Source organism: Corvus hawaiiensis, chromosome 2, assembly GCF_020740725.1.
Source record: "Corvus hawaiiensis isolate bCorHaw1 chromosome 2, bCorHaw1.pri.cur, whole genome shotgun sequence".
NCBI lineage: Eukaryota > Metazoa > Chordata > Aves > Passeriformes > Corvidae > Corvus > Corvus hawaiiensis.
Window position 1 is genome coordinate 3,918,244 of NC_063214.1, and position 10,192 is coordinate 3,928,435.

Genomic DNA, 10,192 nt, shown 5'->3' on the forward strand with positions numbered 1-10,192 from the left:
ATAAAATGAAGAAAATAATTGTGAGAAGACTACCACTAATATGATACCACTTTACATAGTTTTTTTATTATTATTATTATTATTACTATTGAATCTGTTCCTCAGTGGTTTCCAGACAGATTAATGTACCCTGGAAGTATCCTGGGATGTTGTACTCTGCAAACTGGGCCCCTGCAAGAATCCAGTTAAAAGTAAAAATTTAAAACTGCTGTTCAACCTTTTTTTTCTTTTTTACTTTTTTTTCTTTTTTTCTTTTTTTAATCACAATCATTTCTGCAGTTTGACTCACCCTGAAATCCCTCAAGCTCATGGATGGGAAAAAGAACCGGAGTGGCTGGCTGGAAGAAAGTGTAGGAGGGGGGAACAGTAAGTGGAAGGAACACAAAGAGAAGGTAGTTATTAAGCTGAAGAAACACTGAAAACCCCTACAAACAATCTTAATTTCTGATTAAAATTTTCATGAAACTAAATTATTCATCTGGCTCTGATGATGTCAGGGTGATTTTAATTAACATCAGTTAAAGAAACACATTACTGTGTATGAAGTGGGGGAGAGAAAGGGAAAGCATCTTGGAAGAGACAGGTGGGGCCGGAATAGCTCTTTGGGAAGTGGCTGTTCCTTAAGGCTCTTAGGAATGGGAACTTTCTTTCCCTGTGCCAGAGTACTTTGGCTGTGATCCCAAATCAGCCTTCATCCATTTGGCATTTGGCATCTGCTTCTTCTAGCAGCTGTCACCTAATCACAATTTGCAGCCCACACTCAGGAACCCCAGATTTTAGGCATCTCCAAATTATCCTTCCCAAGGGGTGTAGAGTTTATTACCCCTACTGTACCTGGACCACGACTCAAATGCCTCCTCAAGGCTGGTGCAGCTGATGGTCCCAGCCTTTAGATCTTTCACCTCCATCATTCGTCAAATGCTGTCAGAACTTCCACTCTTCATTCACCTCTTTCAGAAGATCCAGCATCATCTTTGGTCTTTTGCTCAATGTCAGTGCATTATAAATTTCCTTTGATGAATATTTTCACTGAGACTCTACCAGCAAGAAACAGGTTTTTCTCTCCTCTGTGGTGTCAGAAGGCTCTGTGCCCTCTCAGTGGTGTTCAGGGTGCTGCTTTCTGCATGCACAATGAAAATAATTCTCTGGAAGAGGCATTTTTGGACATAAATCCAAGTGTTAAAGACATCTCATCTTTAAAATTACATTTGTGTAGAGAATTTTATTGTTGTTTTTTTTCTTTAAAAATACCCCAATTCTTGCATAACATAGGCAGAGGAGTCCTGGTCTCTCTGATCATATCTCCTAACTGCTCAAAAAGAGAATGAGGAAAGGAATGAAATAAAAGATGAAAAGAGGTTTGAGTGTGCAATGAGAAGGAAGTGCAATGACTAATGTACATTTAGGCACAGGAAAGGAAGGCTGTAGCAAAGAGTCAAGTCATTGTCACAGGGGAGAGGAGTTCCAGTCTAATAAAAGCCAAAAATTTCCCCCTGTGAGAAGGGAAGCACATTAAAAATTGATGCTACTGCCCAGCTTCAATTCCTGGATGATTTTTCTCTACCATCTTTGGTGAAGACATGAGGAAACAGTCTCTTGTACAGATCTGCCCTGATTTTGGTATTGCTCCTGTACCTCCTAAATTGGCAGTCATGCATCTGGTTCCTTCTAGTTCTAATCCAGAGACAGCACACTCCTTAAATTAGGCTTCCATTTATCTTAGTTATCTTGATTTATGCAGCGTTCTGTAGACCATTCATCATACAGCTAATCTTGAGTAACCTTGAGTAATATTTTAATCTTGCTGCCCCTAATTTTACCCTTTCTTTCTCAGCATTAGCCTTGAAGATTTCTCTTTCTGTCTTGAAAAAACACCTGTGAAACCTTAGCAGATATCTCATACTTTCCTGCTAAATTTTTCTCCCCAGCTCTTTCCTTCTTCTCAGAGGATCTCATTCCCCACCATAATTAAAACTATTGGAATGTCTGAGGTCTTTAAAGGGGCACATCACTGGTGTGATAGTGACTGCCTACAAAATCTTTTGGCAAATTGCACAGCACAAAGTGTTTAAAACTTTGGGGTTTGCCAGTTCTCAACATACGGGTTATTTAATTTGGGGTTACGGGGGTATTTTTATTAGGAGTTTTTGTTTTTCTAGAAACCTGAAAATGTTTAAAACTTTGTTAAATTGTTTGACAAACCTTGTGTGCCTCTAGACCAAATTGCTAACTGAGGCATCAAACAGTACCTCCCAGCCATTCTCGTTCAGAGCCCATTCTTCAGGGACTAGGTCTTATTTATTTAAATTTTTTACGCATTTTAAACCTCAGTCATGTCCTCTATTATCATTCTCCCACACTCCCATGATCTGTGAGCTTCTAAGGGCATGGGTTTAGCCCAGCTTCTTCCCAGCCAGATCCCCTCTGGGCGGCGTTCTGCAGCCTGCCCTTCCCTTCAGACCCAAAGATGATAAATTAGGACATTTCCACAGCTAGCCTCTCTGGCAACAGTTCTGCAGTGATCCCTGGTGGCAGAACTAAGTCTTTTCTCATGGTCATCTCAAGGCTTCTTCTGGTCTGCGTCCACCTAAGCCTGAAATCAAGCCTGCCTCCCTCGGAAAGGGGTCACTCTACTCAACCTCACTGATTTACACTGCTTTACTAGGAGAGAACTCCCAAAGCTATGCACAGTTTTGCACTCTTTCCTGTATTTCCTTTCTCCTCCCTTTACACGCTTATTTTTGTTTAGGAAAAGAAATGGAACAACCAAAGGAATAGCTCCATGTTTTGTTAGCAAATTTATGCAACTGTAGCATGAAAAACTCAGAGGCCATGATAAAAATTTATTCTGTAGCTCATTGTAAAGTGTGAGGATCTAAAGGGTCTCCAAACAGCAAGGAATTTCACAAACTGTGCTCCATGCACAGTAATTCAGAGTGTCCTAAGGACAGGACTGCAGCCTAAACGAGTTTTGTGCCTTGATTTCTGCATAGTTTAGTGCTTTAACCTGAAAAATAAGCCACAGACATCCAAATTGTGCAGTTCTTACCATCTCTGCGGAGCCGTTTGATGAGAGTTTAGAACCAGACTTGTTGCCTTTGCTTTCTCCAGAGCTCAATTCAGAGCACTTAATCCAACTTGAATGCAGTGATGGTGCAGCTTTGCTGCCTCTCCACATTGATGAGTTCCTGCTCCTCCTTCTGCTGAAAACAAAAGGGGCTGGAAAGTTTTTATTGAGAGATTTCCCACAGGAGTATTTTTTGTAGGCTGGGATGTTTGCCAGCAGTACGATACACAACAAATGACACTCTTTGGTTAAAGACCCGAGTATGGATAGGTTGGACAGGGCCCTGAAAAACCTGGTTTAGTGGAAGGTGCCCTGTCCATGGTAGGGAGGTTGGAACTGGATGATCTTCCAACCCAAACCATTCTATGATGCTATGTTTTCAAAGGTTCTCCTAGGAAGAAGCATGAAACAATGTTCCTGGAGACCTCCTGACAGTCATAAAAACACCACAGCCCCAAAGTCACGTTGCTCTAAAACCACTGCACTCAATTTCCCTCCGCCTGATAGCATGGGAATGCTTGGAATTACTTGCTTCCCATTGCATTAGGTAGTCTGAGATGTCCATTCTTAACTCTCACATCAAAGTGGAAATAGTAGCTTGCAGGAATTTTCAAGTCTCTGTTGAAGGACACTCAAGTTTCTTCACTTTTCCCTCTCATTTTCCAAACACCTTTCAAACAAAAGGATTCTGGAGATCCTGAGTTTCTCTTTTTATCTCCTGTTGGAGAAGGAAGCAAAAAAGTTTGACATACACGAAGAAAAGCTACACAAATACTACTTGAGCTCCTCCTGGGATAAAGCAAGCAAACAACTTTTTTGTGGAGCAAATTGTAGTATATTTTTTAAGAGGAGAATTTCCATTTTGGAAAGGTTATGCATTTAAGAAATATACAGGATTGGTGAAACAGTGTTTAGAACAACAATGTTGTGTCATTTTTTTTGGAAAAGATCCTCCTTTTATACTAGGAAGCTCAGAAATAGTATTAAATATTAAGAGAATTTAAGTTCCTTTTCAGCAAATACAAACGTGGAGTAGCAAACATTGCCAACCTTATAAATTGGATCAGTTTGAACAAGAAAAAATAGATTTATATTCTTTGCAGAAGAGATGAAAGATATTTGAGCTGTCCATCAATAATTAAAGTAGCACTGAATATGATAATACTTTTCTATCTCACTGTGTGGTAGATAGTTGGAAAAATCCACCTTACCTTCATTTCCTTTTCATCCAACAAGACTTCTGCTATTTGTGTGCAGAAAATTCTGACACTTCCAAGCATCTTTGAATTATTGGTGAATTATTCAGGCCATGCCACAATGCTGATAGCATGGCACCTCAAGAAAAAGCTGTTGAACCTAAATTAATGTATGCATTTATTGTAAACCTAAAAAATTTAGGTTTGCTTTGTGACTTATCTTCAGCCTAAATGACTTTTCCATAAAAAGCGAAATCATACAAGTGAAAATATAAATGCAGGGTTTGAAATTGCAGTAAATTCTATACTCGTGAGGAGACTTTTTTTTTTGGAGTTGCTGTGGGCTGCTCATATGCAGTGAGTCAGGGAAACTGGGATTCCCTCCTGGCAGTTCTGTCAGCTGCTGCCAGTGCAGTGAAAGGATGTGTTGGAGGGGTGTCATGTGGGGACGGCCCTACCGAAACAGTTCCTGCTTCAGCTACATTGATTTTGGCAGGAATCTCCCTGACACAGAGCTGGATATTGAAGGATGCTGACCTCCCTTATTACCCCAGGAGATGGGGTCTCAAGAGCTTCACTGGAGACTATTTCCTATTGATTTTAAGTCTGGCTGTTGTGACATGGATCACATTAATCTTGCAGGATGAAGGCAGCAGAGCAGCACCACAGCAGACATGATGGCCTGGGCTGGTTGGATTTGTGGTGCCATCTGTTTGCAGCAGCTGGGTGCAATCCAGGTGGGAAATGTTTATGGTAAATGACCCAAACAATTGGCAATTTTCAAAAGCAGGGAGTGCTTTGCTGAGATTTGCAGAGAACCCACCAGCAGGGGCCACAGGCTGGGGTTTGAGCCAGATCAGGGAGAAGGCTGATAAGAAAATGACCCAGAGGAGGTGGGATAGTGCTGTTGCCTGGAATAAAACACAAAACTTTTTCCAAACACTGTTAAAATGATAACATACAATCAAATCTTTAACTACAAGCCTTCAAGGTACACAAAATGCTGATATACACACCCGATACATTATTCCTACAATTTCTATAAGGTTAGTTGATAAGTATATCTATCAAATATGGTACAACTAGAAGAGAAGTTGGTTAGGTGATTTTCCCCCAGGTTCTGCCCCATTGGAGCCCTCCTCCTGATATTTATCCTCACACTTTATTGTATCTATGATGTATAGTGCAAAATAAAGTGTCCTTGCCAAACTAAAGGCAAGACTAAACAGAATTTCAAGAATGTATTAATAAGGGTTTGTTAAACTATGCAAGAGGGCAGGAAAGGTACTAGCAATTATAACTGTGTATTAACAGTCTACAAAGTTACAAATATATGAAAAATATATAAAAAGCTAAAAATCTTTAGGCATCAGTGCTTTTCATCATGCCAATACCCTCCCTTTCACAACTGGCTCAGGCATAAAGCTCCACCCTTGGCAGGTACCAGGACACTCACAAGAAGGCCTGAAAGAATTCATCCCTTCTGATGGGGCCTAACCAGCCCAAGGAGCCAGATCTTGTGTCTTAGAAGAGATCATAAACCATCAAAGCCCCCCAAAGTGCCCCCAAATTCATTTCTGAGACCTTCCACCAGAGGACTGCATGTGACCCCCAGTGTTTCATCAGACTGTGTAAAACTCCCCCTGCCCAGGGGAGGTACCTGGGTGTTCCCACATAGACCTGAGCATTTATTAACCCATTGAACTTTGTGTCACATGGGCTTCCCCCACCCCAGATGGATCAAGGTGGGACCATCAACCAATAGACATCAAAATTGCAATAACCACAGCCTATCCCTGGGTCCAGGTGCTGATATCCTTCTATTCTTTTCCTTCCTTTCCCTTTCTTACGCATTTTCTTCAGTGTTATTTTTATGCTTTTATATTGCTGTATTTCTAGGTATAATAACCCAAATGACTACAAACCTCCTTTCCATTGCAACCAAATTGTTCTAAAATAAACCCGACAGATATATACACACACACATAGTCTGGAAAATAATTGAGTGTGAAAAAGATTGAAGATTCCTAACTCTCTTTAAACAGAGTGCTGCTCTTCTGTGAAGAAACTGAAAAGAAAAAGTCTCTATGACTCCAGCACGTTTCCATGGGAAGTAATGTTTTGTATCTTCATATCACACTGTATATCTTTACAAAGCATTTTTAAGGTACCAAAACCTAAAAATAAATCCTGAAACTACTTGCTAAAATTCAAATAGCAACTTGGAACAACCTATGGTTTGGAAAAAGACATAGATATATGTGACAAAGAATGTATTTTTGGTTTATATACTTGTACACAACACTTCCATCAAGCCAATCCCAACTCTTTAGCACAAGTTTAGGTGTTTCTGTATGTAAAACCCTCCCAGAATAAGTATTTGCTAAATAAAATCTTGCTATATTTATGTAGCCAAAGATTAATTTCTATCATTTTCATTCTGTGATTACTTAGCTATCCCAAGATATTTTTTTTAATATCAGAACTTTATGGTCCTCACTACAACTGCAAGGTGTCTGCCCCACCCACAATGGATCGTATCTGTCTTTGTGGTCATGCATCAGGGCTACTCTAACTCTTTACAGTTGGTTTAGGTCTCCAGATGGTTTTTTAATGTTCCAATATTGTGGGATTCTAATGCAGTTTCCTATAAGTATTTCAAGGCAAAAAAAAAGGCAAAAAAGGAGAAAAAAAAAAAAGAAGCCAGCTGAAAAATTAATTCCAATACAGTCTCCTCTGTTGCTTCAATGCTCATGTGTGGTAAAAATGTTTGGAAGGCAGCCCTAAAAGAGGGTGGCATTGTGGCACTGCCAGGGCAGAGACATGGGGTGAGAGGATGCAGGATGCAGTGGGGCAGTGCTCGCCCACCCCACAACACTGCTCTTACCGTTGTCCTGCCAGAGCCCCTCATCAGCCTCTCAAACTGAATCAGATCAGTTTTTCTCATCTGCCTTCCACGACACACCTGTGGACACCGCTGGGTCAGCTGCCACTGAGAGTGGGCTGGAAAAGAAAAGGAAAAAAAAGCAAAAAAGTTTGGTTTTTTTTGCTTCCAAGCTTGAGAAACACTGTACTCAAGTGTTAAGCTTACATGGTTAAGGACCATGTTAATTTGTTTTGTTGTTCTGACCTGAACCTGACTGGACCCCCAGGAAAAACAGCCCCAGCAGTATCTGGCAGTCCCTTGCTGGGACTAAAAGTCCTTGTAAAGTTCAGCATCTTTGGGAACTTCCTAGTGGGAAGCAACACACAACACTGAGCAGAGTCCTGAGCCTTTGAACTAACAGCTGATAAGGTGAATAACACTGCCTTGGAGCCATCATCTGCATGATGAAGAGTGGGGAAAACCCATTTATTTCCCAGGTAGAGGGAAATAGGGAATACTCTCTGACAGCCCAGAGCTCTGCATTGTGGAAAAGTCCACCGCTCAGTTCTGCCAGTTCCCAATTCAAACACCCAGCTTTATGTTTGAGGGTGAACGTGCTCCACGTGCTCTTGGAGCAAAGTGCTTTAACAGAACAGATCTGGAAGGAGTTGGTCCTTTCTCACAATCAAATCCAACAAGTCCCAAATTACTCATGCTGGAGTCAACTCGAAAAATTTGTCCCCTCCTCCAAAAGAAATACCAAAAGGTCCTGTTTCAGATGTTCCCAAAGGATCAGCCGTGTGTGAATTGCCACTTCCACTTTCAATTCAGCTTTCTGCTGTAATGTATTTCCTACATGGATTTTTCTTCCAGTGTAAATTTTTGCTAAGAACCACAGAAAAAATCAGACATTCTCTAACAGGTATTAAATGAAAGCACTGTGAAAATAAAAATTTTGGTATAATAAAAATTAAAATGACAACTGTGCATTTCTTCCTCATAAAGTTTCAGCTGCAATGGCTTTTCTCATGAATATTAAGTTATGTAATATTTCTAAACTGCAAAGTTTAGAAAACCTTCCTTAACCTCAGTTAAAAAATAAATATTTTCTTTATCAAAAAGAAAAGAAAACAAGTTGACCAAAATTGCATAGAGCAACATTTGGCAAAAAAAAAAAAAAAAATTAAAACCCACAAAGTAAAATATCTGACAGGATATACTAACCATGAAGCAAAGCAAGTATTTGGAGGGACACCTCTGAACCTCTTCTACTGACACTATTTTGCTATCTGAGAATAATTAGAGCAAGGAGTAAACACGGAGTGAGCAACACTTGGATAAAAATTTCCCCCCATAGTGGGGAGGAGCAGTGGTTGGGACACTCACCTGGGCCATTCTCCAGTGGACACCAAAGTCTGGCAGCACTGACAGAAAGAGCTGAGAGCTGCTACTCAGAACCACCTCACCATGGGGGCATTTCATAGGAGGGAAGAGAGGCAGATTTGAAGAATTGACAGAATTAGGATTGCCTGCACCTTGGGGAGCACCCCCACCCCTAAGATCTTCAGAAAAAAGCTGAGCCCAACGATGCCTAGATCTGCGTTCAATTATCTCCAACACCCAGGATATCTGAGTTATCTTCCTGAACATTTTGGGGGCAACTGAACCCGCAGAGCTTGGCTAACTATCATAGGCCAAAAATATCAATCCATTTCACAGGTCTAATTGGCATAAGTTATTCTTGCTGGGAGTCTGGGGGATTGGATGCATACCAATTCCTCTTGAAGGTTGTTTACTGATTTGATTTGTAAGAATCTTTTATCATATTAATTATTTATGCCATCAGTTGGAGAAAAAAATAATTGCAAGTAAATGCTTGCTGACTATTGAGACAGTTAAAAAGAAACAAAAAAAACTTCAGTAATCTTGGATCCAGACAAAAAACCTCCAATCTATCTTCAAATTCTTCTACACATTTATTAGTGTGCTCAGAAAATTATTTTGTACAAACTGCTGGTGCACTTCTTTAATTAGATAAAAATACATGTCACCAGGAACTTGCACCCTCCCAGCTCCTTAATTCTGCTAATAGAGAACAAAACAACAAATCCATCTGGAATGCTTTTCTCATCACTGATAACATAAACCATGTTTGTTAGCTGACTTAAATAAAGAAATAAAAAGCAGATCGTACACACAAACACAGCTGGTGTAAATTCCTGCCTGTAGGCAGAACATCCATGGGAATGTTTGGGAAAAAAACCCCACTAAATACTATAGTCTAATTAATTTGTAATAGATTGAAAACCAAGGGCAGTATCTTTAACAAAAAAAGGGAAAAGCTCTAAGGAATATTAACAAAATTAGAGCTTCATGGCCTTTTATGACTTAAATTACTGACCAAGAAGAGAATTTTCAGACCTGCTCAAATATTTTGAGGAGGTTTTTAATGTTTCTTATTCCCATCAAATTATTTTTGAGGTGTTTTTTATTTTGGGGAAAAAAGAGGATCTGAGATGCTTAAATGCAGACTTGTCTAGCCACATAAAAACTGTAAGTCAAAAGAGAGCATCATTCTTTAGTGTTTTGACAGACAAAATGCAGTTTCAAACAAAAAATAAATGGCACAAGTAACTTTTTGGTGGCGTGTTGGAAAAATAGGGGAAAAGGTCTTCCCAATTAAACATAACAAAACCCATCAGTGGAATAACGGTGCTACTGGAAATACAGAGGGTGCATCTCATTACATGCAAATGCAAACTTAAAGAAGAACAGTCAAAACTAGCCAAGTGCTCAGTTCTGTCTTCTTTCCTACAATGAAAATTCTGCTAAAATACTTTGACCTTAACTTTTTAAATAAGATTTCAAACACAGCATTGCTACTTCCAGAGGGAGGGAGCCATTTCTTTTGGCAATGCTGTAAATTAACCACAAAAAACCAGTTCCCCCCCAAATAAATAAAAATAAAAATAGTAATATATTAAGTACAGAATTCATGCCCACAAGACAAAAGACAAGGAGCTCTGAACAGGAGACTGAGGGGAGATCTCACTGCAGTCTGCA

At 39.8% G+C, this 10,192-nt stretch overlaps 1 long non-coding RNA gene across 1 annotated transcript; it reads right to left on the reverse strand.

Annotated features, from left to right (window-relative positions):
• Positions 1-287: 287 nt before the first annotated feature.
• Positions 288-4,583, reverse strand: LOC125321708. The gene is made up of 3 exons (XR_007201652.1): positions 3,050-4,583; positions 835-1,145; positions 288-338 (listed from the first exon to the last, which is right to left on the reverse strand). It is a non-coding gene; the product is annotated as an uncharacterized LOC125321708 (long non-coding RNA).
• Positions 4,584-10,192: the final 5,609 nt, after the last annotated feature.